The following is a 20,938-nucleotide window of genomic DNA, read 5'->3' on the forward strand; positions in this document are numbered from 1 at the left end:
ATTTTGCTCTGTTTTCCAACAACTGCGAAATGCAAATAGCCGAATAGACTACTACTTTATCGCCTACAACCATACCACGGTGAATGCACCCGATCTCGTTCGATTTCGGAAGTTAAGCAATGTCGGGCTCGGTTAGTACTTGCATGGGTGACCGGCTGGGAATACCGAGTGTCGTAGGCTTTTCGTCGCCGTTTCATTCGATTTTGCTCTGTTTTCCAACAACTGCGAAATACAAATAGCCGAATAGACTACTACTTTATCGCCTACAACCATACCGCGTTGATTGCACCCGATCTCGTTCGATCTCGGAAGTTAAGCAATGTCGGGCTCGGTTAGTACTTGCATGGGTGACCGGCTGGGAATACCGAGTGTCGTAGGCTTTTCGTCGCCGTTTCATTCGATTTTGCTCTGTTTTCCAACAACTGCGAAATACAAATAGCCGAATAGACTACTACTTTATCGCCTACAACCATACCACGTTGAATGCACCCGATCTCGTTCGATCTCGGAAGTTAAGCAATGTCGGGCTCGGTTAGTACTTGCATGGGTGACCGGCTGGGAATACCGAGTGTCGTAGGCTTTTTGTCGGCGTTTCATTCGATTTTGCTCTGTTTTCCAACAACTGCGAAATACAAATAGCCGAATAGACTACTACTTTATCGCCTACAACCATACCACGTTGAATGCACCCGATCTCTTTCGATCTCGGAAGTTAAGCAATGTCGGGCTCGGTTAGTACTTGCATGGGTGACCGGCTGGGAATACCGAGTGTCGTAGGCTTTTTGTCGCCGTTTCATTCGATTTTGCTCTGTTTTCCAACAACTGCGAAATACAAATAGCCGAATAGACTACTACTTTATCGCCTACAACCATACCACGTTGAATGCACCCGCTATCGTTCGATCTCGGAAGTTAAGCAATGTCGGGCTAGGTTAGTACTTGCGTGGGTGACCGGCTGGGAATACCGAGTGTCGTAGGCTTTTCGTCGCCGTTTCATTCGATTTTCCTCTGTTTTCCAACAACTGCGAAATACAAATAGCCGAATAGACTACTACTTTATCGCCTACAACCATACCACGTTGAATGCACTCGATCTCGGAAGTTAAGCAATGTCGGGCTCGGTTAGTACTTGCATGGGTGACCGGCTGGGAATACCGAGTGTCGTAGGCTTTTTGTCGCCGTTTCATTCGATTTTGCTCTGTTTTCCAACAACTGCGAAATACAAATAGCCGAATAGACTACTACTTTATCGCCTACAACCATACCACGTTGAATGCACCCGTTATCGTTCGATCTCGGAAGTTAAGCAATGTCAGGCTCGGTTAGTACTTGCATGGGTGACCGGCTGGGAATACCGAGTGTCGTAGGCTTTTCGTCGCCGTTTCGTTCGATTTTGCTCTGTTTTCCAACAACTGCGAAATACAAATAGCCTAATAGACTACTTCTTTATCGCCTACAACCATACCACGTTGAATGCACCCGATCTCGTTCGATCTCGGAAGTTAAGCAATGTCGGGCTCGGTTAGTACTTGCATGGGTGACCGGCTGGGAATACCGAGTGTCGTAGGCTTTTCGTCGCCGTTTCATTCGATTTTGCTCTGTTTTCCAACAACTGCGAAATACAAATAGCCGAATAGACTACTACTTTATCGCCTACAACCATACCACGTTGAATGCACCCGTTCTCGTTCGATCTCGAAAGTTAAGCAATGTCGGGCTCGGTTAGTACTTGCATGGGTGACCGGCTGGGAATACCGAGTGTCGTAGTCTTTTCGTCGCCGTTTCATTCGATTTTGCCCTGTTTTTCAACAACTGCGAAATACAAATAGACGAATAGACTAGTACTTTATCGCCTACAACCATACCACGTTGAATGCACCCGATCTCGTTCGATCTCGGAAGTTAAGCAATGTCGGGCTCGGTTAGTACTTGCATGGGTGACCGGCTGGGAATACCGAGTGTCGTAGGCTTTTCGTCGCCGTTTCGTTCGATTTTGCTCTGTTTTCCAACAACTGCGAAATACAAATAGCCGAATAGACTACTACTTTATCGCCTACAACCATACCACGTTGAATGCACCCGATCTCGTCGATCTCGGAAGTTAAGCAATGTCGGGTTCGGTTAGTACTTGCATGGGTGACCGGCTGGGAATGCCGAGTGTCGTAAGCTTTTCGTCGTCGTTTCATTCGATTTTGCTGTGTTTTCTAACAACTGCGAAATACAAATAGCCGAATAGACTACTACTTCATCGCCTACAACCATACCACGTTTAATGCTCCCGATCTTGTTCGATCTCGGAAGTTAAGCAATGTCGGGCTTGGTTAGTACTTGCATGGGTGACCGGCTGGGAATACCGAGTGTCGTAGGCTTTTCGTCGCCGTTTCATTCGATTTTGCTCTGTTTTCCAACAACTGCGAAATGCAAATAGCCGAATAGACTACTACTTTATCGCCTACAACCATACCACGGTGAATGCACCCGATCTCGTTCGATTTCGGAAGTTAAGCAATGTCGGGCTCGGTTAGTACTTGCATGGGTGACCGGCTGGGAATACCGAGTGTCGTAGGCTTTTCGTCGCCGTTTCATTCGATTTTGCTCTGTTTTCCAACAACTGCGAAATACAAATAGCCGAATAGACTACTACTTTATCGCCTACAACCATACCGCGTTGATTGCACCCGATCTCGTTCGATCTCGGAAGTTAAGCAATGTCGGGCTCGGTTAGTACTTGCATGGGTGACCGGCTGGGAATACCGAGTGTCGTAGGCTTTTCGTCGCCGTTTCATTCGATTTTGCTCTGTTTTCCAACAACTGCGAAATACAAATAGCCGAATAGACTACTACTTTATCGCCTACAACCATACCACGTTGAATGCACCCGATCTCGTTCGATCTCGGAAGTTAAGCAATGTCGGGCTCGGTTAGTACTTGCATGGGTGACCGGCTGGGAATACCGAGTGTCGTAGGCTTTTTGTCGGCGTTTCATTCGATTTTGCTCTGTTTTCCAACAACTGCGAAATACAAATAGCCGAATAGACTACTACTTTATCGCCTACAACCATACCACGTTGAATGCACCCGATCTCGTTCGATCTCGGAAGTTAAGCAATGTCGGGCTCGGTTAGTACTTGCATGGGTGACCGGCTGGGAATACCGAGTGTCGTAGGCTTTTCGTCGCCGTTTCATTCGATTTTCCTCTGTTTTCCAACAACTGCGAAATACAAATAGCCGAATAGACTACTACTTTATCGCCTACAACCATACCACGTTGAATGCACTCGATCTCGGAAGTTAAGCAATGTCGGGCTCGGTTAGTACTTGCATGGGTGACCGGCTGGGAATACCGAGTGTCGTAGGCTTTTTGTCGCCGTTTCATTCGATTTTGCTCTGTTTTCCAACAACTGCGAAATACAAATAGCCGAATAGACTACTACTTTATCGCCTACAACCATACCCCGTTGAATGCACCCGTTATCGTTCGATCTCGGAAGTTAAGCAATGTCAGGCTCGGTTAGTACTTGCATGGGTGACCGGCTGGGAATACCGAGTGTCGTAGGCTTTTCGTCGCCGTTTCATTCGATTTTGCTCTGTTTTCCAACAACTGCGAAATACAAATAGCCTAATAGACTACTTCTTTATCGCCTACAACCATACCACGTTGAATGCACCCGATCTCGTTCGATCTCGGAAGTTAAGCAATGTCGGGCTCGGTTAGTACTTGCATGGGTGACCGGCTGGGAATACCGAGTGTCGTAGGCTTTTCGTCGCCGTTTCATTCGATTTTGCTCTGTTTTCCAACAACTGCGAAATACAAATAGCCGAATAGACTAGTACTTTATCGCCTACAACCATACCACGTTGAATGCACCCGATCTCGTTCGATCTCGGAAGTTAAGCAATGTCGGGCTCGGTTAGTACTTGCATGGGTGACCGGCTGGGAATACCGAGTGTCGTAGGCTTTTCGTCGCCGTTTCATTCGATTTTGCTCTGTTTTCCAACAACTGCGAAATACAAATAGCCGAATAGACTACTACTTTATCGCCTACAACCATACCACGTTCAATGCACCCGATCTCGTTCGATCTCGGAAGTTAGGCAATGTCGGGCTCGGTTAGTACTTGCATAGGTGACCGGCTGGGAATACCGAGTGTCGTAGGTTTTTCGTCGCCGTTTCGTTCGATTTTGCTCTGTTTTCCAACAACTGCGAAATACAAATAGCCGAATAGACTACTACTTTATCGCCTACAACCATACCACGTTGAATGCACCCGATCTCGTCGATCTCGGAAGTTAAGCAATGTCGGGTTCGGTTAGTACTTGCATGGGTGACCGGCTGAGAATACCGAGTGTCGTAAGCTTTTCGTCGTCGTTTCATTCGATTTTGCTGTGTTTTCTAACAACTGCGAAATATAAATAGCCGAATAGACTACTACTTCATCGCCTACAACCATACCACGTTGAATGCTCCCGATCTTGTTCGATCTCGGAAGTTAAGCAATGTCGGGCTTGGTTAGAACTTGCATGGGTGACCGGCTGGGAATACCGAGTGTCGTAGGCTTTTCGTCGCCGTTTCATTCGATTTTGCTCTGTTTTCCAACAACTGCGAAATACAAATAGCCGAATAGACTACTACTTTATCGCCTACAACCATACCACGGTGAATGCCCCCGATCTCGTTCGATTTCGGAAGTTAAGCAATGTCGGGCTCGGTGAGTACTTGCATGGGTGACCGGCTGGGAATACCGAGTGTCGTAGGCTTTTCGTCGCCGTTTCATTCGATTTTGCTCTGTTTTCCAACAACTGCGAAATACAAATAGCCGAATAGACTACTACTTTATTGCCTACAACCATACCACGTTGAATGCACCCGATCTCGTCGATCTCGGAAGTTAAGCAATGTCGGGTTTGGTTAGTACTTGCATGGGTGACCGGCTGGGAATACCGAGTGTCGTAAGCTTTTCGTCGTCGTTTCATTCGATTTTGCTGTGTTTTCTAACAACTGCGAAATACAAATAGCCGAATAGACTACTACTTCATCGCCTACAACCATACCACGTTGAATGCTCCCGATCTTGTTCGATCTCGGAAGTTAAGCAATGTCGGGCTTGGTTAGTACTTGCATGGGTGACCGGCTGGGAATACCGAGTGTCGTAGGCTTTTCGTCGCCGTTTCATTCGATTTTGCTCTGTTTTCTAACAACTGCGAAATACAAATAGCCGAATAGACTACTACTTTATCGCCTACAACCATACCACGGTGAATGCACCCGATCTCGTTCGATCTCGGAAGTTAAGCAATGTCGGGCTCGGTTAGTACTTGCATGGGTGACCGGCTGGGAATACCGAGTGTCGTAGGCTTTTCCTCGCCGTTTCATTCGATTTTGCTCTGTTTTCCAACAGCTGCGAAATACAAATAGCCGAATAGACTACTACTTTATTGCCTACAACCATACCACGTTGAATGCACCCGATCTCGTTCGATCTCGGAAGTTAAGAAATGTCGGGCTCGGTTAGTACTTGCATGGGTGACCGGCTGGGAATACCGAGTGTCGTAGGCTTTTTTTTCGTCGCCGTTCCATTCGTTTTTTCTCTGTTTTCTAACAACTGCAAAATGCAAATAGCAGAACAGACTACTACTTTATCGACTACAACCATACCACGTTGAATGCACCCGATCTCGTTCGATCTCGGAAGTTAAGCAATGTCGGGCTCGGTTAGTACTTGCATGGGTGACCGGCTGGGAATACCGAGTGTCGTAGGCTTTTCGTCGCCGCTTCATTCGATTTTGCTCTGTTTTCCAACAACTGCAAAATACAAATAGCCGAATAGACTACTACTTTATCGCCTACAACCATACCACGTTGAATGCACCCGATCTCGTTCGATCTCGGAAGTTAAGCAATGTCGGGCTCGGTTAGTACTTGCATGGGTGACCGGCTGGGAATATCGAGTGTCGTAGGATTTTCGTCGCCGTTTCATTCGATTTTGCTCTGTTTTCCAACAACTGCGAAATACAAATAGCCGAATAGACTACTACTTTATCGCCTACAACCATACCACGTTGAATGCACCCGATCTCGTTCGATCTCGGAAGTTAAGCAATTTCGGGCTCGGTTAGTACTTGCATGGGTGACCGGCTGCGAATACCGAGTGTCGTAGGCTTTTCGTCGCCGTTTCATTCGATTTTGCTCTGTTTTCCAACAACTGCGAAATACAAATAGCCGAATAGACTACTACTTTATCGCCTACAACCATACCACGTTGAATGCACCCGATCTCGTTCGATCTCGGAAGTTAAGCAATGTCGGGCTCGGTTAGTACTTGCATGGGTGACCGGCTGGGAATACCGAGTGTCGTAGGCTTTTTGTCGCCGTTTCATTCGATTTTGCTCTGTTTTCCAACAACTGCGAAATACAAATAGCCGAATAGACTACTACTTTATCGCCTACAACCATACCACGTTGAATGCACCCGATCTCGTTCGATCTCGGAAGTTAAGCAATGTCGGGCTCGGTTAGTACTTGCATGGGTGACCGGCTGGGAATACCGAGTGTCGTAGGCTTCTCGTCGCCGTTTCATTCGAGTTTGCTCTGTTTTCCAACAACTGCGAGATACAAATAGCCGAATAGACTACTACTTTATCGCCTACAACCATACCACGTTGAATGCACCCGATCTCGTTCGATCTCGGAAGTTAAGCAATGTCGGGCTCGGTTAGTACTTGCATGGGTGACCGGCTGGGAATACCGAGTGTCGTAGGCTTTTTGTCGCCGTTTCATTCGATTTTGCTCTGTTTTCCAACAACTGCGAAATACAAATAGCCGAATAGACTACTACTTTATCGCCTACAACCATACCACGTTGAATGCACCCGTTATCGTTCGATCTCGGAAGTTAAGCAATGTCGGGCTCGGTTAGTACTTGCATGGGTGACCGGCTGGGAATACCGAGTGTCGTAGGCTTTTCGTCGCCGTTTCATTCGATTTTGCTCTGTTTTCCAACAACTGCGAAATACAAATAGCCGAATAGACTACTACTTTATCGCCTACAACCATACCACGTTGAATGCACCCGATCTCGTTCGATCTCGGAAGTTAAGCAATGTCGGGCTCGGTTAGTACTTGCATGGGTGACCGGCTGGGAATACCGAGTGTCGTAGGCTTTTTGTCGCCGTTTCATTCGATTTTGCTCTGTTTTCCAACAACTGCGAAATACAAATAGCCGAATAGACTACTACTTTATCGCCTACAACCATACCACGTTGAATGCACCCGATCTCGTTCGATCTCGGAAGTTAAGCAATGTCGGGCTCGGTTAGTACTTGCATGGGTGACCGGCTGGGAATACCGAGTGTCGTAGGCTTTTCGTCGCCGTTTCGTTCGATTTTGCTCTGTTTTCCAACAACTGCGAAATACAAATAGCTGAATAGACTACTACTTTATCGCCTACAACCATACCACGTTGAATGCACCCGATCTCGTCGATCTCGGAAGTTAAGCAATGTCGGGTTCGGTTAGTACTTGCATGGGTGACCGGCTGGGAATACCGGGTGTCGTAAGCTTTTCGTCGTCGTTTCATTCGATTTTGCTGTGTTTTCTAACAACTGCGAAATACAAATAGCCGAATAGACTACTACTTCATCGCCTACAACCATACCACGTTGAATGCACCCGTTATCGTTCGATCTCGGAAGTTAAGCAATGTCGGGCTCGGTTAGTACTTGCATGGGTGACCGGCTGGGAATACCGAGTGTCGTAGGCTTTTCGTCGCCGTTTCATTCGATTTTGCTCTGTTTTCCAACAACTGCGAAATACAAATAGCCGAATAGACTGCTACTTTATCGCCTACAACCATACCACGTTGAATGCACCCGATCTCGTTCGATCTCGGAAGTTAAGCAATGTCGGGCTCGGTTAGTACTTGCATGGGTGACCGGCTGGGAATACCGAGTGTCGTAGGCTTTTTGTCGCCGTTTCATTCGATTTTGCTCTGTTTTCCAACAACTGCGAAATACAAATAGCCGAATAGACTACTACTTTATCGCCTACAACTTTACCACGTTGAATGCACCCGATCTCGTTCGATCTCGGAAGTTAAGCAATGTCGGGCTCGGTTAGTACTTGCATGGGTGACCGGCTGGGAATACCGAGTGTCGTAGGCTTCTCGTCGCCGTTTCATTCGATTTTGCTCTGTTTTCCAACAACTGCGAAATACAAATAGCCGAATAGACTACTACTTTATCGCCTACAACCATACCACGTTGAATGCACCCGATCTCGTTCGATCTCGGAAGTTAAGCAATGTCGGGCTCGGTTAGTACTTGCATGGGTGACCGGCTGGGAATACCGAGTGTCGTAGGCTTTTCGTCGCCGTTTCATTCGATTTTGCTCTGTTTTCCAACAACTGCGAAATACAAATAGCCGAATAGACTACTACTTTATCGCCTACAACCATACCACGTTGAATGCACCCGATCTCGTTCGATCTCGGAAGTTAAGCAATGTCGGGCTCGGTTAGTACTTGCATGGGTGACCGGCTGGGAATACCGAGTGTCGTAGGCTTTTTGTCGCCGTTTCATTCGATTTTGCTCTGTTTTCCAACAATTGCGAAATACAAATAGCCGAATAGACTACTACTTTATCGCCTACAACCATACCACGTTGAATGCACCCGATCTCGTTCGATCTCGGAAGTTAAGCAACTTCGGGCTCGGTTAGTACTTGCATTGGTGACCGGCTGGGAATACCGAGTGTCGTAGGCTTTTCGTCGCCGTTTCATTCGATTTTGCTCTGTTTTCCAACAACTGCGAAATACAAATAGCCGAATAGACTACTACTTTATCGCCTACAATCACACCACGTTGAATGCACCCGATCTCGTTCGATCTCGGAAGTTAAGCAATGTCGGGCTCGGTTAGTACTTGCATGGGTGACCGGCTGGGAATACCGAGTGTCGTAGGCTTTTCGTCGCCGTTTCGTTCGATTTTGCTCTGTTTTCCAACAACTGCGAAATACAAATAGCTGAATAGACTACTACTTTATCGCCTACAACCATACCACGTTGAATGCACCCGATCTCGTCGATCTCGGAAGTTAAGCAATGTCGGGTTCGGTTAGTACTTGCATGGGTGACCGGCTGGGAATACCGGGTGTCGTAAGCTTTTCGTCGTCGTTTCATTCGATTTTGCTGTGTTTTCTAACAACTGCAAAATACAAATAGCCGAATAGACTACTACTTCATCGCCTACAACCATACCACGTTGAATGCACCCGTTATCGTTCGATCTCGGAAGTTAAGCAATGTCGGGCTCGGTTAGTACTTGCATGGGTGACCGGCTGGGAATACCGAGTGTCGTAGGCTTTTCGTCGCCGTTTCATTCGATTTTGCTCTGTTTTCCAACAACTGCGAAATACAAATAGCCGAATAGACTGCTACTTTATCGCCTACAACCATACCACGTTGAATGCACCCGATCTCGTTCGATCTCGGAAGTTAAGCAATGTCGGGCTCGGTTAGTACTTGCATGGGTGACCGGCTGGGAATACCGAGTGTCGTAGGCTTTTTGTCGCCGTTTCATTCGATTTTGCTCTGTTTTCCAACAACTGCGAAATACAAATAGCCGAATAGACTACTACTTTATCGCCTACAACTTTACCACGTTGAATGCACCCGATCTCGTTCGATCTCGGAAGTTAAGCAATGTCGGGCTCGGTTAGTACTTGCATGGGTGACCGGCTGGGAATACCGAGTGTCGTAGGCTTCTCGTCGCCGTTTCATTCGATTTTGCTCTGTTTTCCAACAACTGCGAAATACAAATAGCCGAATAGACTACTACTTTATCGCCTACAACCATACCACGTTGAATGCACCCGATCTCGTTCGATCTCGGAAGTTAAGCAATGTCGGGCTCGGTTAGTACTTGCATGGGTGACCGGCTGGGAATACCGAGTGTCGTAGGCTTTTCGTCGCCGTTTCATTCGATTTTGCTCTGTTTTCCAACAACTGCGAAATACAAATAGCCGAATAGACTACTACTTTATCGCCTACAACCATACCACGTTGAATGCACCCGATCTCGTCGATCTCGGAAGTTAAGCAATGTCGGGTTCGGTTAGTACTTGCATGAGTGACCGGCTGGGAATACCGAGTGTCGTAAGCTTTTCGTCGTCGTTTCATTCGATTTTGCTGTGTTTTCTAACAACTGCGAAATACAAATAGCCGAATAGACTACTACTTCATCGCCTACAACCATACCACGTTGAATGCTCCCGATCTTGTTCGATCTCGGAAGTTAAGCAATGTCGGGCTTGGTTAGTACTTGCATGGGTGACCGGCTGGGAATACCGACTGTCGTAGGCTTTTCGTCGCCGTTTCATTCGATTTTGCTCTGTTTTCCAACAACTGCGAAATACAAATAGCCGAATAGACTACTACTTTATCGCCTACAACCATACCACGGTGAATGCACCCGATCTCGTTCGATTTCGGAAGTTAAGCAATGTCGGGTTCGGTTAGTACTTGCATGGGTGACCGGCTGGGAATACCGAGTGTCGTAGGCTTTTCGTCGCCGTTTCATTCGATTTTGCTCTGTTTTCCAACAACTGCGAAATACAAATAGCCGAATAGACTACTACTTTATTGCCTACAACCATACCACGTTGAATGCACCCGATCTCGTCGATCTCGGAAGTTAAGCAATGTCGGGTTCGGTTAGTACTTGCATGGGTGACCGGCTGGGAATACCGAGTGTCGTAAGCTTTTCGTCGTCGTTTCATTCGATTTTGCTGTGTTTTCTAACAACTGCGAAATACAAATAGCCGAATAGACAACTACTTCATCTCCTACAACCATACCACGTTGAATGCTCCCGATCTTGTTCGATCTCGGAAGTTAAGCAATGTCGGGCTTGGTTAGTACTTGCATGGGTGACCGGCTGGGAATACCGAGTGTCGTAGGCTTTTCGTCGCCGTTTCATTCGATTTTGCTCTGTTTTCTAACAACTGCGAAATACAAATAGCCGAATAGACTACTACTTTATCGCCTACAACCATACCACGGTGAATGCACCCGATCTCGTTCGATCTCGGAAGTTAAGCAATGTCGGGCTCGGTTAGTACTTGCATGGGTGACCGGCTGGGAATACCGAGTGTCGTAGGCTTTTCTTCGCCATTTCATTCGATTTTGCTCTGTTTTCCAACAACTGCGAAATACAAATAGCCGAATAGACTACTACTTTATTGCCTACAACCATACCACGTTGAATGCACCCGATCTCGTTCGATCTCGGAAGTTAAGAAATGTCGGGCTCGGTTAGTACTTGCATGGGTGACCGGCTGGGAATACCGAGTGTCGTAAGCTTTTCGTCGTCGTTTCATTCGATTTTGCTGTGTTTTCTAACAACTGCGAAATACAAATAGCCGAATAGACTACTACTTCATCTCCTACAACCATACCACGTTGAATGCTCCCGATCTTGTTCGATCTCGGAAGTTAAGCAATGTCGGGCTTGGTTAGTACTTGCATGGGTGACCGGCTGGGAATACCGAGTGTCGTAGGCTTTTCGTCGCCGTTTCATCCGATTTTGCTCTGTTTTCTAACAACTGCGAAATACAAATAGCCGAATAGACTACTACTTTATCGCCTACAACCATACCACGGTGAATGCACCCGATCTCGTTCGATCTCGGAAGTTAAGCAATGTCGGGCTCGGTTAGTACTTGCATGGGTGACCGGCTGGGAATACCGAGTGTCGTAGGCTTTTCTTCGCCATTTCATTCGATTTTGCTCTGTTTTCCAACAACTGCGAAATACAAATAGCCGAATAGACTACTACTTTATTGCCTACAACCATACCACGTTGAATGCACCCGATCTCGTTCGATCTCGGAAGTTAAGAAATGTCGGGCTCGGTTAGTACTTGCATGGGTAACCGGCTGGGAATACCGAGTGTCGTAGGCTTTTTTTTCGTCGCCGTTCCATTCGTTTTTTCTCTGTTTTCTAACAACTGCAAAATACAAATAGCAGAACAGACTACTACTTTATCGACTACAACCATACCACGTTGAATGCACCCGATCTCGTTCGATCTCGGAAGTTAAGCAATGTCGGGCTCGGTTAGTACTTGCATGGGTGACCAGCTGGGAATACCGAGTGTCGTAGGCTTTTCGTCGCCGCTTCATTCGATTTTTCTCTGTTTTCCAACAACTGCAAAATACAAATAGCCGAATAGACTACTACTTTATCGCCTACAACCATACCACGTTGAATGCACCCGATCTCGTTCGATCTCGGAAGTTAAGCAATGTCGGGCTCGGTTAGTACTTGCATGGGTGACCGGCTGGGAATATCGAGTGTCGTAGGCTTTTCGTCGCCGTTTCATTCGATTTTGCTCTGTTTTCCAACAACTGCGAAATACAAATAGCCGAATAGACTACTACTTTATCGCCTACAACCATACCACGTTGAATGCACCCGATCTCGTTCGATCTCGGAAGTTAAGCAATGTCGGGCTCGGTTAGTACTTGCATGGGTGACCGGCTGCGAATACCGAGTGTCGTATGCTTTTCGTCGCGGTTTCATTCGATTTTGCTCTGTTTTCAAACAACTGCGAAATACAAATAGCCGAATAGACTACTACTTTATCGCCTACAACCATACCACGTTGAATGCACCCGATCTCGTTCGATCTCGGAAGTTAAGCAATGTCGGGCTCGGTTAGTACTTGCATGGGTGACCGGCTGGGAATACCGAGTGTCGTAGGCTTTTTGTCGCCGTTTCATTCGATTTTGCTCTGTTTTCCAACAACTGCGAAATACAAATAGCCGAATAGACTACTACTTTATCGCCTACAACCATACCACGTTGAATGCACCCGATCTCGTTCGATCTCGAAAGTTAAGCAATGTCGGGCTCGGTTAGTACTTGCATGGGTGACCGGCTGGGAATACCGAGTGTCGTAGGCTTTTTGTCGCCGTTTCATTCAATTTTGCTCTGTTTTCCAACAACTGCGAAATACAAATAGCCGAATAGACTACTACCTCATCGCCTACAACCATACCACGTTGAATGCACCCGTTATCGTTCGATCTCGGAAGTTAAGCAATGTCGGGCTCGGTTAGTACTTGCATGGGTGACCGGCTGGGAATACCGAGTGTCGTAGGCTTTTCGTCGCCGTTTCATTCGATTTTGCTCTGTTTTCCAACAACTGCGAAATACAAATAGCCGAATAGACTACTACTCTATCGCCTACAACCATACCACGTTGAATGCACCCGATCTCTTTCGATCTCGGAAGTTAATCAATGTCGGGCTCGGTTAGTACTTGCATGGGTGACCGGCTGGGAATACCGAGTGTCGTAGGCTTTTCGTCGCCGTTTCATTCGATTTTGCTCTGTTTTCCAACAACTGCGAAATACAAATAGCCGAATAGACTACTACTTTATTGCCTACAATCATACCACGTTGAATGCACTCGATCTCGGAAGTTAAGCAATGTCGGGCTCGGTTAGTACTTGCATGGGTGACCGGCTGGGAATACCGAGTGTCGTAGGCTTTTTGTCGCCGTTTCATTCGATTTTGCTCTGTTTTCCAACAACTGCGAAATACAAATAGCCGAATAGACTACTACTTTATCGCCTACAACCATACCACGTTGAATGCACTCGATCTCGTTCGATCTCGGAAGTTAAGCAATGTCGGGCGCGGTTAGTACTTGCATGGGTGACCGGCTGGGAATACCGAGTGTCGTAGGCTTTTCGTAGCCGTTTCATTCGATTTTGCTCTGTTTTCCAACAACTGCGAAATACAAATAGCCGAATAGACTACTACTTTATCGCCTACAACCATACCACGTTGAATGCACCCGATCTCGTTCGATCTCGGAAGTTAAGCAATGTCGGGCTCGGTTAGTACTTGCATGGGTGACCGACTGGGAATACCGAGTGTCGTAGGCTTTTGGTCGCCGTTTCATTCGATTTTGCTCTGTTTTCCAACAATTGCGAAATACAAATAGCCGAATAGACTACTACTTTATCGCCTACAACCATACCACGTTGAATGCACCCGATCTCGTTCGATCTCGGAAGTTAAGCAATGTCGGGCTCGGTTAGTACTTGCATGGGTGACCGGCTGGGAATACCGAGTGTCGTAGGCTTTTCGTCGCCGTTTCATTTGATTTTGCTCTGTTTTCCAACAACTGCGAAATACAAATAGCCGAATAGACTACTACTTTATCGCCTACAACCATACCACGTTGAATGCACCCGATCTCGTTCGATCTCGGAAGTTAAGCAATGTCGGGCTCGGTTAGTACTTGCATGGGTGACCGGCTGGAATACCGAGTGTCGTAGGCTTTTCGTCGCCGTTTCGTTCGATTTTGTTCTGTTTTCCAACAACTGCGAAATACAAATAGCCGAATAGACTACTGTTTAATCGCCTACAACCATACCACGTTGAATGCACCCGATCTCGTTCGATCTCGGAAGTTAAGCAATGTCGGGCTCGGTTAGTACTTGCATGGGTGACCGGCTGGGAATACCGAGTGTCGTAGGCTTTTCGTCGCCGTTTCATTCGATTTTGCTCTGTTTTCCAACAACTGCGAAATACAAATAGCCGAATTTACCGCCTACAACCATACCACGTTGAATGCACCCGATCTCGGAAGTTAAGCAATGTCGGGCTCGGTTAGTACTTGCATGGGTGACCGGCTGGGAATACCGAGTGTCGTAGGCTTTTCGTCGCCGTTTCATTCGATTTTGCTCTGTTTTCTAACAATTGCGAAATACAAATAGCCGCATAGACTACTACTTTATCGCCTACAACCATACCACGTTGAATGCACCCGATCTTGTTCGATCTCGGAAGTTAAGCAATGTCGGGCTTGGTTAGTACTTGCATGGGTGACCGGCTGGGAATACCGAGTGTCGTAGGCTTTTCGTCGCCGTTTCATTCGATTTTGCTCTGTTTTCTAACAACTGGGAAATACAAATAGCCGAATAGACTACTACTCCATCGCCTACAACCATACCACGGTGAATGCACCCGATCTCGTTCGATCTCGGAAGTTAAGCAATGTCGTGCTCGGTTAGTACTTGCATGGGTGACCGTCTGCGAATACCGAGTGTCGTATGCTTTTCGTCGCGGTTTCATTCGATTTTGCTCTGTTTTCAAACAACTGCGAAATACAAATAGCCGAATAGACTACTACTTTATCGCCTACAACCATACCACGTTGAATGCACCCGATCTCGTTCGATCTCGGAAGTTAAGCAATGTCGGGCTCGGTTAGTACTTGCATGGGTGACCGGCTGGGAATACCGAGTGTCGTAGGCTTTTTGTCGCCGTTTCATTCGATTTTGCTCTGTTTTCCAACAACTGCGAAATACAAATAGCCGAATAGACTACTACTTTATCGCCTACAACCATACCACGTTGAATGCACCCGATCTCGTTCGATCTCGAAAGTTAAGCAATGTCGGGCTCGGTTAGTACTTGCATGGGTGACCGGCTGGGAATACCGAGTGTCGTAGGCTTTTTGTCGCCGTTTCATTCAATTTTGCTCTGTTTTCCAACAACTGCGAAATACAAATAGCCGAATAGACTACTACCTCATCGCCTACAACCATACCACGTTGAATGCACCCGTTATCGTTCGATCTCGGAAGTTGAGCAATGTCGGGCTCGGTTAGTACTTGCATGGGTGACCGGCTGGGAATACCGAGTGTCGTAGGCTTTTCGTCGCCGTTTCATTCGATTTTGCTCTGTTTTCCAACAACTGCGAAATACAAATAGCCGAATAGACTACTACTCTATCGCCTACAACCATACCACGTTGAATGCACCCGATCTCTTTCGATCTCGGAAGTTAATCAATGTCGGGCTCGGTTAGTACTTGCATGGGTGACCGGCTGGGAATACCGAGTGTCGTAGGCTTTTCGTCGCCGTTTCATTCGATTTTGCTCTGTTTTCCAACAACTGCGAAATACAAATAGCCGAATAGACTACTACTTTATTGCCTACAATCATACCACGTTGAATGCACTCGATCTCGGAAGTTAAGCAATGTCGGGCTCGGTTAGTACTTGCATGGGTGACCGGCTGGGAATACCGAGTGTCGTAGGCTTTTTGTCGCCGTTTCATTCGATTTTGCTCTGTTTTCTAACAATTGCGAAATACAAATAGCCGAATAGACTACTACTTTATCGCCTACAACCATACCACGTTGAATGCACCCGATCTTGTTCGATCTCGGAAGTTAAGCAATGTCGGGCTTGGTTAGTACTTGCATGGGTGACCGGCTGGGAATACCGAGTGTCGTAGGCTTTTCGTCGCCGTTTCATTCGATTTTGCTCTGTTTTCTAACAACTGGGAAATACAAATAGCCGAATAGACTACTACTCCATCGCCTACAACCATACCACGGTGAATGCACCCGATCTCGTTCGATCTCGGAAGTTAAGCAATGTCGTGCTCGGTTAGTACTTGCATGGGTGACCGGCTGCGAATACCGAGTGTCGTATGCTTTTCGTCGCGGTTTCATTCGATTTTGCTCTGTTTTCAAACAACTGCGAAATACAAATAGCCGAATAGACTACTACTTTATCGCCTACAACCATACCACGTTGAATGCACCCGATCTCGTTCGATCTCGGAAGTTAAGCAATGTCGGGCTCGGTTAGTACTTGCATGGGTGACCGGCTGGGAATACCGAGTGTCGTAGGCTTTTTGTCGCCGTTTCATTCGATTTTGCTCTGTTTTCCAACAACTGCGAAATACAAATAGCCGAATAGACTACTACTTTATCGCCTACAACCATACCACGTTGAATGCACCCGATCTCGTTCGATCTCGAAAGTTAAGCAATGTCGGGCTCGGTTAGTACTTGCATGGGTGACCGGCTGGGAATACCGAGTGTCGTAGGCTTTTTGTCGCCGTTTCATTCAATTTTGCTCTGTTTTCCAACAACTGCGAAATACAAATAGCCGAATAGACTACTACCTCATCGCCTACAACCATACCACGTTGAATGCACCCGTTATCGTTCGATCTCGGAAGTTAAGCAATGTCGGGCTCGGTTAGTACTTGCATGGGTGACCGGCTGGGAATACCGAGTGTCGTAGGCTTTTCGTCGCCGTTTCATTCGATTTTGCTCTGTTTTCCAACAACTGCGAAATACAAATAGCCGAATAGACTACTACTCTATCGCCTACAACCATACCACGTTGAATGCACCCGATCTCTTTCGATCTCGGAAGTTAATCAATGTCGGGCTCGGTTAGTACTTGCATGGGTGACCGGCTGGGAATACCGAGTGTCGTAGGCTTTTCGTCGCCGTTTCATTCGATTTTGCTCTGTTTTCCAACAACTGCGAAATACAAATAGCCGAATAGACTACTACTTTATTGCCTACAATCATACCACGTTGAATGCACTCGATCTCGGAAGTTAAGCAATGTCGGGCTCGGTTAGTACTTGCATGGGTGACCGGCTGGGAATACCGAGTGTCGTAGGCTTTTTGTCGCCGTTTCATTCGATTTTGCTCTGTTTTCCAACAACTGCGAAATACAAATAGCCGAATAGACTACTACTTTATCGCCTACAACCATACCACGTTGAATGCACTCGATCTCGTTCGATCTCGGAAGTTAAGCAATGTCGGGCGCGGTTAGTACTTGCGTGGGTGACCGGCTGGGAATACCGAGTGTCGTAGGCTTTTCGTAGCCGTTTCATTCGATTTTGCTCTGTTTTCCAACAACTGCGAAATACAAATAGCCGAATAGACTACTACTTTATCGCCTACAACCATACCACGTTGAATGCACCCGATCTCGTTCGATCTCGGAAGTTAAGCAATGTCGGGCTCGGTTAGTACTTGCATGGGTGACCGACTGGGAATACCGAGTGTCGTAGGCTTTTGGTCGCCGTTTCATTCGATTTTGCTCTGTTTTCCAACAATTGCGAAATACAAATAGCCGAATAGACTACTACTTTATCGCCTACAACCATACCACGTTGAATGCACCCGATCTCGTTCGATCTCGGAAGTTAAGCAATGTCGGGCTCGGTTAGTACTTGCATGGGTGACCGGCTGGGAATACCGAGTGTCGTAGGCTTTTCGTCGCCGTTTCATTTGATTTTGCTCTGTTTTCCAACAACTGCGAAATACAAATAGCCGAATAGACTACTACTTTATCGCCTACAACCATACCACGTTGAATGCACCCGATCTCGTTCGATCTCGGAAGTTAAGCAATGTCGGGCTCGGTTAGTACTTGCATGGGTGACCGGCTGGAATACCGAGTGTCGTAGGCTTTTCGTCGCCGTTTCGTTCGATTTTGTTCTGTTTTCCAACAACTGCGAAATACAAATAGCCGAATAGACTACTGTTTAATCGCCTACAACCATACCACGTTGAATGCACCCGATCTCGTTCGATCTCGGAAGTTAAGCAATGTCGGGCTCGGTTAGTACTTGCATGGGTGACCGGCTGGGAATACCGAGTGTCGTAGGCTTTTCGTCGCCGTTTCATTCGATTTTGCTCTGTTTTCCAACAACTGCGAAATACAAATAGCCGAATAGACTACTACTTTACCGCCTACAACCATACCACGTTGAATGCACCCGATCTCGGAAGTTAAGCAATGTCGGGCTCGGTTAGTACTTGCATGGGTGACCGGCTGGGAATACCGAGTGTCGTAGGCTTTTCGTCGCCGTTTCATTCGATTTTGCTCTGTTTTCTAACAATTGCGAAATACAAATAGCCGCATAGACTACTACTTTATCGCCTACAACCATACCACGTTGAATGCACCCGATCTTGTTCGATCTCGGAAGTTAAGCAATGTCGGGCTTGGTTAGTACTTGCATGGGTGACCGGCTGGGAATACCGAGTGTCGTAGGCTTTTCGTCGCCGTTTCATTCGATTTTGCTCTGTTTTCTAACAACTGGGAAATACAAATAGCCGAATAGACTACTACTCCATCGCCTACAACCATACCACGGTGAATGCACCCGATCTCGTTCGATCTCGGAAGTTAAGCAATGTCGTGCTCGGTTAGTACTTGCATGGGTGACCGTCTGCGAATACCGAGTGTCGTAGGCTTTTTGTCGCCGTTTCATTCGATTTTGCTCTGTTTTCCAACAACTGCGAAATACAAATAGCCGAATAGACTACTACTTTATATCGCCTACAACCATACCACGTTGAATGCACCCGTTATCGTTCGATCTCGGAAGTTAAGCAATGTCGGGCTCGGTTAGTACTTGCATGGGTGACCGGCTGGGAATACCGAGTGTCGTAGGCTTTTCGTCGCCGTTTCATTCGATTTTGCTCTGTTTTCCAACAACTGCGAAATACAAATAGCCGAATAGACTACTACTTTATCGCCTACAACCATACCACGTTGAATGCACCCGATCTCGTTCGATCTCGGAAGTTAATCAATGTCGGGCTCGGTTAGTACTTGCATGGGTGACCGGCTGGGAATACCGAGTGTCGTAGGCTTTTCGTCGCCGTTTCATTCGATTTTGCTCTGTTTTCCAACAACTGCGAAATACAAATAGCCGAATAGACTACTACTTTATTGCCTACAATCATACCACGTTGAATGCACTCGATCTCGGAAGTTAAGCAATGTCGGGCTCGGTTAGTACTTGCATGGGTGACCGGCTGGGAATACCGAGTGTCGTAGGCTTTTTGTCGCCGTTTCATTCGATTTTGCTCTGTTTTCCAACAACTGCGAAATACAAATAGCCGAATAGACTACTACTTTATCGCCTACAACCATACCACGTTGAATGCACTCGATCTCGTTCGATCTCGGAAGTTAAGCAATGTCGGGCTCGGTTAGTACTTGCATGGGTGACCGGCTGGGAATACCGAGTGTCGTAGGCTTTTCGTCGCCGTTTCATTCGATTTTGCTCTGTTTTCCAACAACTGCGAAATACAAATAGCCGAATAGACTACTACTTTATCGCCTACAACCATACCACGTTGAATGCACCCGATCTCGTTCGATCTCGGAAGTTAAGCAATGTCGGGCTCGGTTAGTACTTGCATGGGTGACCGACTGGGAATACCGAGTGTCGTAGGCTTTTCGTCGCCGTTTCATTCGATTTTGCTCTGTTTTCCAACAATTGCGAAATACAAATAGCCGAATAGACTACTACTTTATCGCCTACAACCATACCACGTTGAATGCACCCGATCTCGTTCGATCTCGGAAGTTAAGCAATGTCGGGCTCGGTTAGTACTTGCATGGGTGACCGGCTGGGAATACCGAGTGTCGTAGGCTTTTCGTCGCCGTTTCATTTGATTTTGCTCTGTTTTCCAACAACTGCGAAATACAAATAGCCGAATAGACTACTACTCTATCGCCTACAACCATACCACGTTGAATGCACCCGATCTCTTTCGATCTCGGAAGTTAATCAATGTCGGGCTCGGTTAGTACTTGCATGGGTGACCGGCTGGGAATACCGAGTGTCGTAGGCTTTTCGTCGCCGTTTCATTCGATTTTGCTCTGTTTTCCAACAACTGCGAAATACAAATAGCCGAATAGACTACTACTTTATTGCCTACAATCATACCACGTTGAATGCACTCGATCTCGGAAGTTAAGCAATGTCGGGCTCGGTTAGTACTTGCATGGGTGACCGGCTGGGAATACCGAGTGTCGTAGGCTTTTTGTCGCCGTTTCATTCGATTTTGCTCTGTTTTCCAACAACTGCGAAATACAAATAGCCGAATAGACTACTACTTTATCGCCTACAACCATACCACGTTGAATGCACTCGATCTCGTTCGATCTCGGAAGTTAAGCAATGTCGGGCGCGGTTAGTACTTGCATGGGTGACCGGCTGGGAATACCGAGTGTCGTAGGCTTTTCGTAGCCGTTTCATTCGATTTTGCTCTGTTTTCCAACAACTGCGAAATACAAATA

At 46.8% G+C, this 20,938-nt stretch overlaps 69 non-coding genes and 36 pseudogenes across 69 annotated transcripts; all 105 read left to right on the top strand.

Moving 5' to 3' along the window:
* The first annotated feature begins 61 nt into the window (after positions 1-61).
* LOC144417048 (5S ribosomal RNA) lies at positions 62-180 on the top strand. The gene has a single exon (XR_013472940.1). It is a non-coding gene; the product is annotated as a 5S ribosomal RNA (ribosomal RNA).
* Positions 181-261: 81 nt separating this feature from the next.
* Positions 262-380, top strand: LOC144414705 (5S ribosomal RNA). Its single transcript, XR_013470594.1, has one exon. It is a non-coding gene; the product is annotated as a 5S ribosomal RNA (ribosomal RNA).
* Positions 381-461: 81 nt separating this feature from the next.
* LOC144415795 (5S ribosomal RNA) lies at positions 462-580 on the top strand. Its single transcript, XR_013471689.1, has one exon. It is a non-coding gene; the product is annotated as a 5S ribosomal RNA (ribosomal RNA).
* An 81-nt stretch (positions 581-661) lies between these two features.
* On the top strand, positions 662-780 carry LOC144414696 (5S ribosomal RNA). Its single transcript, XR_013470585.1, has one exon. It is a non-coding gene; the product is annotated as a 5S ribosomal RNA (ribosomal RNA).
* An 81-nt stretch (positions 781-861) lies between these two features.
* LOC144417995 (5S ribosomal RNA) lies at positions 862-980 on the top strand (annotated as a pseudogene).
* An 81-nt stretch (positions 981-1,061) lies between these two features.
* On the top strand, positions 1,062-1,170 carry LOC144412298 (5S ribosomal RNA; annotated as a pseudogene).
* Positions 1,171-1,251: 81 nt separating this feature from the next.
* On the top strand, positions 1,252-1,370 carry LOC144412015 (5S ribosomal RNA; annotated as a pseudogene).
* An 81-nt stretch (positions 1,371-1,451) lies between these two features.
* LOC144415807 (5S ribosomal RNA) lies at positions 1,452-1,570 on the top strand. The gene has a single exon (XR_013471701.1). It is a non-coding gene; the product is annotated as a 5S ribosomal RNA (ribosomal RNA).
* An 81-nt stretch (positions 1,571-1,651) lies between these two features.
* On the top strand, positions 1,652-1,770 carry LOC144417705 (5S ribosomal RNA; annotated as a pseudogene).
* An 81-nt stretch (positions 1,771-1,851) lies between these two features.
* On the top strand, positions 1,852-1,970 carry LOC144415818 (5S ribosomal RNA). Its single transcript, XR_013471712.1, has one exon. It is a non-coding gene; the product is annotated as a 5S ribosomal RNA (ribosomal RNA).
* Positions 1,971-2,051: 81 nt separating this feature from the next.
* LOC144418328 (5S ribosomal RNA) lies at positions 2,052-2,169 on the top strand (annotated as a pseudogene).
* Positions 2,170-2,250: 81 nt separating this feature from the next.
* On the top strand, positions 2,251-2,369 carry LOC144417113 (5S ribosomal RNA). The gene has a single exon (XR_013473006.1). It is a non-coding gene; the product is annotated as a 5S ribosomal RNA (ribosomal RNA).
* An 81-nt stretch (positions 2,370-2,450) lies between these two features.
* On the top strand, positions 2,451-2,569 carry LOC144417049 (5S ribosomal RNA). Its single transcript, XR_013472941.1, has one exon. It is a non-coding gene; the product is annotated as a 5S ribosomal RNA (ribosomal RNA).
* Positions 2,570-2,650: 81 nt separating this feature from the next.
* On the top strand, positions 2,651-2,769 carry LOC144414706 (5S ribosomal RNA). Its single transcript, XR_013470595.1, has one exon. It is a non-coding gene; the product is annotated as a 5S ribosomal RNA (ribosomal RNA).
* Positions 2,770-2,850: 81 nt separating this feature from the next.
* Positions 2,851-2,969, top strand: LOC144415829 (5S ribosomal RNA). Its single transcript, XR_013471723.1, has one exon. It is a non-coding gene; the product is annotated as a 5S ribosomal RNA (ribosomal RNA).
* An 81-nt stretch (positions 2,970-3,050) lies between these two features.
* On the top strand, positions 3,051-3,169 carry LOC144415840 (5S ribosomal RNA). The gene has a single exon (XR_013471734.1). It is a non-coding gene; the product is annotated as a 5S ribosomal RNA (ribosomal RNA).
* Positions 3,170-3,250: 81 nt separating this feature from the next.
* LOC144412300 (5S ribosomal RNA) lies at positions 3,251-3,359 on the top strand (annotated as a pseudogene).
* An 81-nt stretch (positions 3,360-3,440) lies between these two features.
* On the top strand, positions 3,441-3,559 carry LOC144412278 (5S ribosomal RNA; annotated as a pseudogene).
* Positions 3,560-3,640: 81 nt separating this feature from the next.
* LOC144415851 (5S ribosomal RNA) lies at positions 3,641-3,759 on the top strand. Its single transcript, XR_013471745.1, has one exon. It is a non-coding gene; the product is annotated as a 5S ribosomal RNA (ribosomal RNA).
* Positions 3,760-3,840: 81 nt separating this feature from the next.
* LOC144415862 (5S ribosomal RNA) lies at positions 3,841-3,959 on the top strand. The gene has a single exon (XR_013471756.1). It is a non-coding gene; the product is annotated as a 5S ribosomal RNA (ribosomal RNA).
* An 81-nt stretch (positions 3,960-4,040) lies between these two features.
* Positions 4,041-4,159, top strand: LOC144418407 (5S ribosomal RNA; annotated as a pseudogene).
* An 81-nt stretch (positions 4,160-4,240) lies between these two features.
* LOC144418253 (5S ribosomal RNA) lies at positions 4,241-4,358 on the top strand (annotated as a pseudogene).
* An 81-nt stretch (positions 4,359-4,439) lies between these two features.
* Positions 4,440-4,558, top strand: LOC144418080 (5S ribosomal RNA; annotated as a pseudogene).
* An 81-nt stretch (positions 4,559-4,639) lies between these two features.
* Positions 4,640-4,758, top strand: LOC144418173 (5S ribosomal RNA; annotated as a pseudogene).
* Positions 4,759-4,839: 81 nt separating this feature from the next.
* Positions 4,840-4,957, top strand: LOC144418032 (5S ribosomal RNA; annotated as a pseudogene).
* An 81-nt stretch (positions 4,958-5,038) lies between these two features.
* On the top strand, positions 5,039-5,157 carry LOC144416385 (5S ribosomal RNA). The gene has a single exon (XR_013472278.1). It is a non-coding gene; the product is annotated as a 5S ribosomal RNA (ribosomal RNA).
* An 81-nt stretch (positions 5,158-5,238) lies between these two features.
* LOC144415640 (5S ribosomal RNA) lies at positions 5,239-5,357 on the top strand. Its single transcript, XR_013471532.1, has one exon. It is a non-coding gene; the product is annotated as a 5S ribosomal RNA (ribosomal RNA).
* An 81-nt stretch (positions 5,358-5,438) lies between these two features.
* Positions 5,439-5,557, top strand: LOC144415957 (5S ribosomal RNA). The gene has a single exon (XR_013471851.1). It is a non-coding gene; the product is annotated as a 5S ribosomal RNA (ribosomal RNA).
* An 85-nt stretch (positions 5,558-5,642) lies between these two features.
* Positions 5,643-5,761, top strand: LOC144415208 (5S ribosomal RNA). The gene has a single exon (XR_013471100.1). It is a non-coding gene; the product is annotated as a 5S ribosomal RNA (ribosomal RNA).
* Positions 5,762-5,842: 81 nt separating this feature from the next.
* On the top strand, positions 5,843-5,961 carry LOC144416468 (5S ribosomal RNA). Its single transcript, XR_013472361.1, has one exon. It is a non-coding gene; the product is annotated as a 5S ribosomal RNA (ribosomal RNA).
* Positions 5,962-6,042: 81 nt separating this feature from the next.
* LOC144417041 (5S ribosomal RNA) lies at positions 6,043-6,161 on the top strand. Its single transcript, XR_013472933.1, has one exon. It is a non-coding gene; the product is annotated as a 5S ribosomal RNA (ribosomal RNA).
* Positions 6,162-6,242: 81 nt separating this feature from the next.
* LOC144415873 (5S ribosomal RNA) lies at positions 6,243-6,361 on the top strand. Its single transcript, XR_013471767.1, has one exon. It is a non-coding gene; the product is annotated as a 5S ribosomal RNA (ribosomal RNA).
* Positions 6,362-6,442: 81 nt separating this feature from the next.
* LOC144415884 (5S ribosomal RNA) lies at positions 6,443-6,561 on the top strand. Its single transcript, XR_013471778.1, has one exon. It is a non-coding gene; the product is annotated as a 5S ribosomal RNA (ribosomal RNA).
* An 81-nt stretch (positions 6,562-6,642) lies between these two features.
* LOC144415895 (5S ribosomal RNA) lies at positions 6,643-6,761 on the top strand. Its single transcript, XR_013471789.1, has one exon. It is a non-coding gene; the product is annotated as a 5S ribosomal RNA (ribosomal RNA).
* An 81-nt stretch (positions 6,762-6,842) lies between these two features.
* Positions 6,843-6,961, top strand: LOC144417833 (5S ribosomal RNA; annotated as a pseudogene).
* Positions 6,962-7,042: 81 nt separating this feature from the next.
* LOC144415906 (5S ribosomal RNA) lies at positions 7,043-7,161 on the top strand. The gene has a single exon (XR_013471800.1). It is a non-coding gene; the product is annotated as a 5S ribosomal RNA (ribosomal RNA).
* An 81-nt stretch (positions 7,162-7,242) lies between these two features.
* On the top strand, positions 7,243-7,361 carry LOC144415918 (5S ribosomal RNA). Its single transcript, XR_013471812.1, has one exon. It is a non-coding gene; the product is annotated as a 5S ribosomal RNA (ribosomal RNA).
* Positions 7,362-7,442: 81 nt separating this feature from the next.
* On the top strand, positions 7,443-7,560 carry LOC144418298 (5S ribosomal RNA; annotated as a pseudogene).
* An 81-nt stretch (positions 7,561-7,641) lies between these two features.
* Positions 7,642-7,760, top strand: LOC144417834 (5S ribosomal RNA; annotated as a pseudogene).
* An 81-nt stretch (positions 7,761-7,841) lies between these two features.
* On the top strand, positions 7,842-7,960 carry LOC144415929 (5S ribosomal RNA). Its single transcript, XR_013471823.1, has one exon. It is a non-coding gene; the product is annotated as a 5S ribosomal RNA (ribosomal RNA).
* An 81-nt stretch (positions 7,961-8,041) lies between these two features.
* LOC144416122 (5S ribosomal RNA) lies at positions 8,042-8,160 on the top strand. The gene has a single exon (XR_013472016.1). It is a non-coding gene; the product is annotated as a 5S ribosomal RNA (ribosomal RNA).
* An 81-nt stretch (positions 8,161-8,241) lies between these two features.
* LOC144415940 (5S ribosomal RNA) lies at positions 8,242-8,360 on the top strand. Its single transcript, XR_013471834.1, has one exon. It is a non-coding gene; the product is annotated as a 5S ribosomal RNA (ribosomal RNA).
* Positions 8,361-8,441: 81 nt separating this feature from the next.
* LOC144415951 (5S ribosomal RNA) lies at positions 8,442-8,560 on the top strand. The gene has a single exon (XR_013471845.1). It is a non-coding gene; the product is annotated as a 5S ribosomal RNA (ribosomal RNA).
* Positions 8,561-8,641: 81 nt separating this feature from the next.
* LOC144417478 (5S ribosomal RNA) lies at positions 8,642-8,760 on the top strand (annotated as a pseudogene).
* Positions 8,761-8,841: 81 nt separating this feature from the next.
* LOC144415733 (5S ribosomal RNA) lies at positions 8,842-8,960 on the top strand. Its single transcript, XR_013471626.1, has one exon. It is a non-coding gene; the product is annotated as a 5S ribosomal RNA (ribosomal RNA).
* An 81-nt stretch (positions 8,961-9,041) lies between these two features.
* LOC144418300 (5S ribosomal RNA) lies at positions 9,042-9,159 on the top strand (annotated as a pseudogene).
* Positions 9,160-9,240: 81 nt separating this feature from the next.
* LOC144417835 (5S ribosomal RNA) lies at positions 9,241-9,359 on the top strand (annotated as a pseudogene).
* An 81-nt stretch (positions 9,360-9,440) lies between these two features.
* Positions 9,441-9,559, top strand: LOC144415962 (5S ribosomal RNA). The gene has a single exon (XR_013471856.1). It is a non-coding gene; the product is annotated as a 5S ribosomal RNA (ribosomal RNA).
* An 81-nt stretch (positions 9,560-9,640) lies between these two features.
* On the top strand, positions 9,641-9,759 carry LOC144416123 (5S ribosomal RNA). The gene has a single exon (XR_013472017.1). It is a non-coding gene; the product is annotated as a 5S ribosomal RNA (ribosomal RNA).
* An 81-nt stretch (positions 9,760-9,840) lies between these two features.
* On the top strand, positions 9,841-9,959 carry LOC144415973 (5S ribosomal RNA). The gene has a single exon (XR_013471867.1). It is a non-coding gene; the product is annotated as a 5S ribosomal RNA (ribosomal RNA).
* Positions 9,960-10,040: 81 nt separating this feature from the next.
* Positions 10,041-10,158, top strand: LOC144412292 (5S ribosomal RNA; annotated as a pseudogene).
* Positions 10,159-10,239: 81 nt separating this feature from the next.
* Positions 10,240-10,358, top strand: LOC144418038 (5S ribosomal RNA; annotated as a pseudogene).
* An 81-nt stretch (positions 10,359-10,439) lies between these two features.
* LOC144417732 (5S ribosomal RNA) lies at positions 10,440-10,558 on the top strand (annotated as a pseudogene).
* An 81-nt stretch (positions 10,559-10,639) lies between these two features.
* LOC144418102 (5S ribosomal RNA) lies at positions 10,640-10,757 on the top strand (annotated as a pseudogene).
* An 81-nt stretch (positions 10,758-10,838) lies between these two features.
* On the top strand, positions 10,839-10,957 carry LOC144417231 (5S ribosomal RNA). The gene has a single exon (XR_013473124.1). It is a non-coding gene; the product is annotated as a 5S ribosomal RNA (ribosomal RNA).
* An 81-nt stretch (positions 10,958-11,038) lies between these two features.
* Positions 11,039-11,157, top strand: LOC144415641 (5S ribosomal RNA). The gene has a single exon (XR_013471533.1). It is a non-coding gene; the product is annotated as a 5S ribosomal RNA (ribosomal RNA).
* An 81-nt stretch (positions 11,158-11,238) lies between these two features.
* On the top strand, positions 11,239-11,357 carry LOC144417238 (5S ribosomal RNA). The gene has a single exon (XR_013473131.1). It is a non-coding gene; the product is annotated as a 5S ribosomal RNA (ribosomal RNA).
* Positions 11,358-11,438: 81 nt separating this feature from the next.
* Positions 11,439-11,557, top strand: LOC144417233 (5S ribosomal RNA). Its single transcript, XR_013473126.1, has one exon. It is a non-coding gene; the product is annotated as a 5S ribosomal RNA (ribosomal RNA).
* Positions 11,558-11,638: 81 nt separating this feature from the next.
* LOC144415642 (5S ribosomal RNA) lies at positions 11,639-11,757 on the top strand. Its single transcript, XR_013471534.1, has one exon. It is a non-coding gene; the product is annotated as a 5S ribosomal RNA (ribosomal RNA).
* Positions 11,758-11,838: 81 nt separating this feature from the next.
* On the top strand, positions 11,839-11,957 carry LOC144416833 (5S ribosomal RNA). The gene has a single exon (XR_013472726.1). It is a non-coding gene; the product is annotated as a 5S ribosomal RNA (ribosomal RNA).
* An 85-nt stretch (positions 11,958-12,042) lies between these two features.
* Positions 12,043-12,161, top strand: LOC144415068 (5S ribosomal RNA). The gene has a single exon (XR_013470960.1). It is a non-coding gene; the product is annotated as a 5S ribosomal RNA (ribosomal RNA).
* An 81-nt stretch (positions 12,162-12,242) lies between these two features.
* Positions 12,243-12,361, top strand: LOC144414717 (5S ribosomal RNA). Its single transcript, XR_013470607.1, has one exon. It is a non-coding gene; the product is annotated as a 5S ribosomal RNA (ribosomal RNA).
* An 81-nt stretch (positions 12,362-12,442) lies between these two features.
* LOC144416614 (5S ribosomal RNA) lies at positions 12,443-12,561 on the top strand. The gene has a single exon (XR_013472507.1). It is a non-coding gene; the product is annotated as a 5S ribosomal RNA (ribosomal RNA).
* An 81-nt stretch (positions 12,562-12,642) lies between these two features.
* Positions 12,643-12,761, top strand: LOC144415984 (5S ribosomal RNA). The gene has a single exon (XR_013471878.1). It is a non-coding gene; the product is annotated as a 5S ribosomal RNA (ribosomal RNA).
* Positions 12,762-12,842: 81 nt separating this feature from the next.
* LOC144415368 (5S ribosomal RNA) lies at positions 12,843-12,961 on the top strand. The gene has a single exon (XR_013471260.1). It is a non-coding gene; the product is annotated as a 5S ribosomal RNA (ribosomal RNA).
* An 81-nt stretch (positions 12,962-13,042) lies between these two features.
* On the top strand, positions 13,043-13,161 carry LOC144417836 (5S ribosomal RNA; annotated as a pseudogene).
* An 81-nt stretch (positions 13,162-13,242) lies between these two features.
* On the top strand, positions 13,243-13,361 carry LOC144416154 (5S ribosomal RNA). The gene has a single exon (XR_013472048.1). It is a non-coding gene; the product is annotated as a 5S ribosomal RNA (ribosomal RNA).
* An 81-nt stretch (positions 13,362-13,442) lies between these two features.
* Positions 13,443-13,551, top strand: LOC144412498 (5S ribosomal RNA; annotated as a pseudogene).
* An 81-nt stretch (positions 13,552-13,632) lies between these two features.
* Positions 13,633-13,751, top strand: LOC144416654 (5S ribosomal RNA). Its single transcript, XR_013472547.1, has one exon. It is a non-coding gene; the product is annotated as a 5S ribosomal RNA (ribosomal RNA).
* Positions 13,752-13,832: 81 nt separating this feature from the next.
* On the top strand, positions 13,833-13,951 carry LOC144415347 (5S ribosomal RNA). The gene has a single exon (XR_013471239.1). It is a non-coding gene; the product is annotated as a 5S ribosomal RNA (ribosomal RNA).
* An 81-nt stretch (positions 13,952-14,032) lies between these two features.
* Positions 14,033-14,151, top strand: LOC144415995 (5S ribosomal RNA). Its single transcript, XR_013471889.1, has one exon. It is a non-coding gene; the product is annotated as a 5S ribosomal RNA (ribosomal RNA).
* Positions 14,152-14,232: 81 nt separating this feature from the next.
* Positions 14,233-14,350, top strand: LOC144417146 (5S ribosomal RNA). The gene has a single exon (XR_013473039.1). It is a non-coding gene; the product is annotated as a 5S ribosomal RNA (ribosomal RNA).
* Positions 14,351-14,431: 81 nt separating this feature from the next.
* LOC144416006 (5S ribosomal RNA) lies at positions 14,432-14,550 on the top strand. The gene has a single exon (XR_013471900.1). It is a non-coding gene; the product is annotated as a 5S ribosomal RNA (ribosomal RNA).
* A 70-nt stretch (positions 14,551-14,620) lies between these two features.
* LOC144411951 (5S ribosomal RNA) lies at positions 14,621-14,729 on the top strand (annotated as a pseudogene).
* An 81-nt stretch (positions 14,730-14,810) lies between these two features.
* LOC144415508 (5S ribosomal RNA) lies at positions 14,811-14,929 on the top strand. Its single transcript, XR_013471399.1, has one exon. It is a non-coding gene; the product is annotated as a 5S ribosomal RNA (ribosomal RNA).
* An 81-nt stretch (positions 14,930-15,010) lies between these two features.
* LOC144418246 (5S ribosomal RNA) lies at positions 15,011-15,129 on the top strand (annotated as a pseudogene).
* An 81-nt stretch (positions 15,130-15,210) lies between these two features.
* Positions 15,211-15,329, top strand: LOC144416017 (5S ribosomal RNA). Its single transcript, XR_013471911.1, has one exon. It is a non-coding gene; the product is annotated as a 5S ribosomal RNA (ribosomal RNA).
* An 81-nt stretch (positions 15,330-15,410) lies between these two features.
* LOC144415369 (5S ribosomal RNA) lies at positions 15,411-15,529 on the top strand. The gene has a single exon (XR_013471261.1). It is a non-coding gene; the product is annotated as a 5S ribosomal RNA (ribosomal RNA).
* An 81-nt stretch (positions 15,530-15,610) lies between these two features.
* LOC144412167 (5S ribosomal RNA) lies at positions 15,611-15,729 on the top strand (annotated as a pseudogene).
* An 81-nt stretch (positions 15,730-15,810) lies between these two features.
* On the top strand, positions 15,811-15,929 carry LOC144416155 (5S ribosomal RNA). The gene has a single exon (XR_013472049.1). It is a non-coding gene; the product is annotated as a 5S ribosomal RNA (ribosomal RNA).
* Positions 15,930-16,010: 81 nt separating this feature from the next.
* LOC144412499 (5S ribosomal RNA) lies at positions 16,011-16,119 on the top strand (annotated as a pseudogene).
* An 81-nt stretch (positions 16,120-16,200) lies between these two features.
* LOC144415509 (5S ribosomal RNA) lies at positions 16,201-16,319 on the top strand. The gene has a single exon (XR_013471400.1). It is a non-coding gene; the product is annotated as a 5S ribosomal RNA (ribosomal RNA).
* Positions 16,320-16,400: 81 nt separating this feature from the next.
* Positions 16,401-16,519, top strand: LOC144418379 (5S ribosomal RNA; annotated as a pseudogene).
* An 81-nt stretch (positions 16,520-16,600) lies between these two features.
* LOC144416029 (5S ribosomal RNA) lies at positions 16,601-16,719 on the top strand. The gene has a single exon (XR_013471923.1). It is a non-coding gene; the product is annotated as a 5S ribosomal RNA (ribosomal RNA).
* Positions 16,720-16,800: 81 nt separating this feature from the next.
* LOC144415371 (5S ribosomal RNA) lies at positions 16,801-16,919 on the top strand. Its single transcript, XR_013471263.1, has one exon. It is a non-coding gene; the product is annotated as a 5S ribosomal RNA (ribosomal RNA).
* An 81-nt stretch (positions 16,920-17,000) lies between these two features.
* On the top strand, positions 17,001-17,119 carry LOC144417837 (5S ribosomal RNA; annotated as a pseudogene).
* Positions 17,120-17,200: 81 nt separating this feature from the next.
* Positions 17,201-17,319, top strand: LOC144416156 (5S ribosomal RNA). Its single transcript, XR_013472050.1, has one exon. It is a non-coding gene; the product is annotated as a 5S ribosomal RNA (ribosomal RNA).
* Positions 17,320-17,400: 81 nt separating this feature from the next.
* On the top strand, positions 17,401-17,509 carry LOC144412500 (5S ribosomal RNA; annotated as a pseudogene).
* An 81-nt stretch (positions 17,510-17,590) lies between these two features.
* LOC144416838 (5S ribosomal RNA) lies at positions 17,591-17,709 on the top strand. The gene has a single exon (XR_013472731.1). It is a non-coding gene; the product is annotated as a 5S ribosomal RNA (ribosomal RNA).
* An 81-nt stretch (positions 17,710-17,790) lies between these two features.
* LOC144415359 (5S ribosomal RNA) lies at positions 17,791-17,909 on the top strand. The gene has a single exon (XR_013471251.1). It is a non-coding gene; the product is annotated as a 5S ribosomal RNA (ribosomal RNA).
* An 81-nt stretch (positions 17,910-17,990) lies between these two features.
* LOC144416040 (5S ribosomal RNA) lies at positions 17,991-18,109 on the top strand. The gene has a single exon (XR_013471934.1). It is a non-coding gene; the product is annotated as a 5S ribosomal RNA (ribosomal RNA).
* Positions 18,110-18,190: 81 nt separating this feature from the next.
* On the top strand, positions 18,191-18,308 carry LOC144417147 (5S ribosomal RNA). Its single transcript, XR_013473040.1, has one exon. It is a non-coding gene; the product is annotated as a 5S ribosomal RNA (ribosomal RNA).
* An 81-nt stretch (positions 18,309-18,389) lies between these two features.
* LOC144416051 (5S ribosomal RNA) lies at positions 18,390-18,508 on the top strand. Its single transcript, XR_013471945.1, has one exon. It is a non-coding gene; the product is annotated as a 5S ribosomal RNA (ribosomal RNA).
* Positions 18,509-18,589: 81 nt separating this feature from the next.
* On the top strand, positions 18,590-18,698 carry LOC144411952 (5S ribosomal RNA; annotated as a pseudogene).
* Positions 18,699-18,779: 81 nt separating this feature from the next.
* LOC144415510 (5S ribosomal RNA) lies at positions 18,780-18,898 on the top strand. The gene has a single exon (XR_013471401.1). It is a non-coding gene; the product is annotated as a 5S ribosomal RNA (ribosomal RNA).
* Positions 18,899-18,979: 81 nt separating this feature from the next.
* On the top strand, positions 18,980-19,098 carry LOC144417684 (5S ribosomal RNA; annotated as a pseudogene).
* Positions 19,099-19,181: 83 nt separating this feature from the next.
* LOC144417839 (5S ribosomal RNA) lies at positions 19,182-19,300 on the top strand (annotated as a pseudogene).
* An 81-nt stretch (positions 19,301-19,381) lies between these two features.
* Positions 19,382-19,500, top strand: LOC144415390 (5S ribosomal RNA). The gene has a single exon (XR_013471282.1). It is a non-coding gene; the product is annotated as a 5S ribosomal RNA (ribosomal RNA).
* An 81-nt stretch (positions 19,501-19,581) lies between these two features.
* Positions 19,582-19,690, top strand: LOC144412502 (5S ribosomal RNA; annotated as a pseudogene).
* Positions 19,691-19,771: 81 nt separating this feature from the next.
* Positions 19,772-19,890, top strand: LOC144414853 (5S ribosomal RNA). The gene has a single exon (XR_013470744.1). It is a non-coding gene; the product is annotated as a 5S ribosomal RNA (ribosomal RNA).
* An 81-nt stretch (positions 19,891-19,971) lies between these two features.
* LOC144415370 (5S ribosomal RNA) lies at positions 19,972-20,090 on the top strand. The gene has a single exon (XR_013471262.1). It is a non-coding gene; the product is annotated as a 5S ribosomal RNA (ribosomal RNA).
* Positions 20,091-20,171: 81 nt separating this feature from the next.
* LOC144416062 (5S ribosomal RNA) lies at positions 20,172-20,290 on the top strand. The gene has a single exon (XR_013471956.1). It is a non-coding gene; the product is annotated as a 5S ribosomal RNA (ribosomal RNA).
* An 81-nt stretch (positions 20,291-20,371) lies between these two features.
* Positions 20,372-20,490, top strand: LOC144416157 (5S ribosomal RNA). The gene has a single exon (XR_013472051.1). It is a non-coding gene; the product is annotated as a 5S ribosomal RNA (ribosomal RNA).
* An 81-nt stretch (positions 20,491-20,571) lies between these two features.
* LOC144412503 (5S ribosomal RNA) lies at positions 20,572-20,680 on the top strand (annotated as a pseudogene).
* Positions 20,681-20,761: 81 nt separating this feature from the next.
* LOC144416655 (5S ribosomal RNA) lies at positions 20,762-20,880 on the top strand. Its single transcript, XR_013472548.1, has one exon. It is a non-coding gene; the product is annotated as a 5S ribosomal RNA (ribosomal RNA).
* The last annotated feature ends 58 nt before the right edge of the window (positions 20,881-20,938 follow it).

The sequence above is a fragment of the Styela clava genome, chromosome 15 (assembly GCF_964204865.1).
Source record: "Styela clava chromosome 15, kaStyClav1.hap1.2, whole genome shotgun sequence".
Taxonomy (NCBI): domain Eukaryota; kingdom Metazoa; phylum Chordata; class Ascidiacea; order Stolidobranchia; family Styelidae; genus Styela; species Styela clava.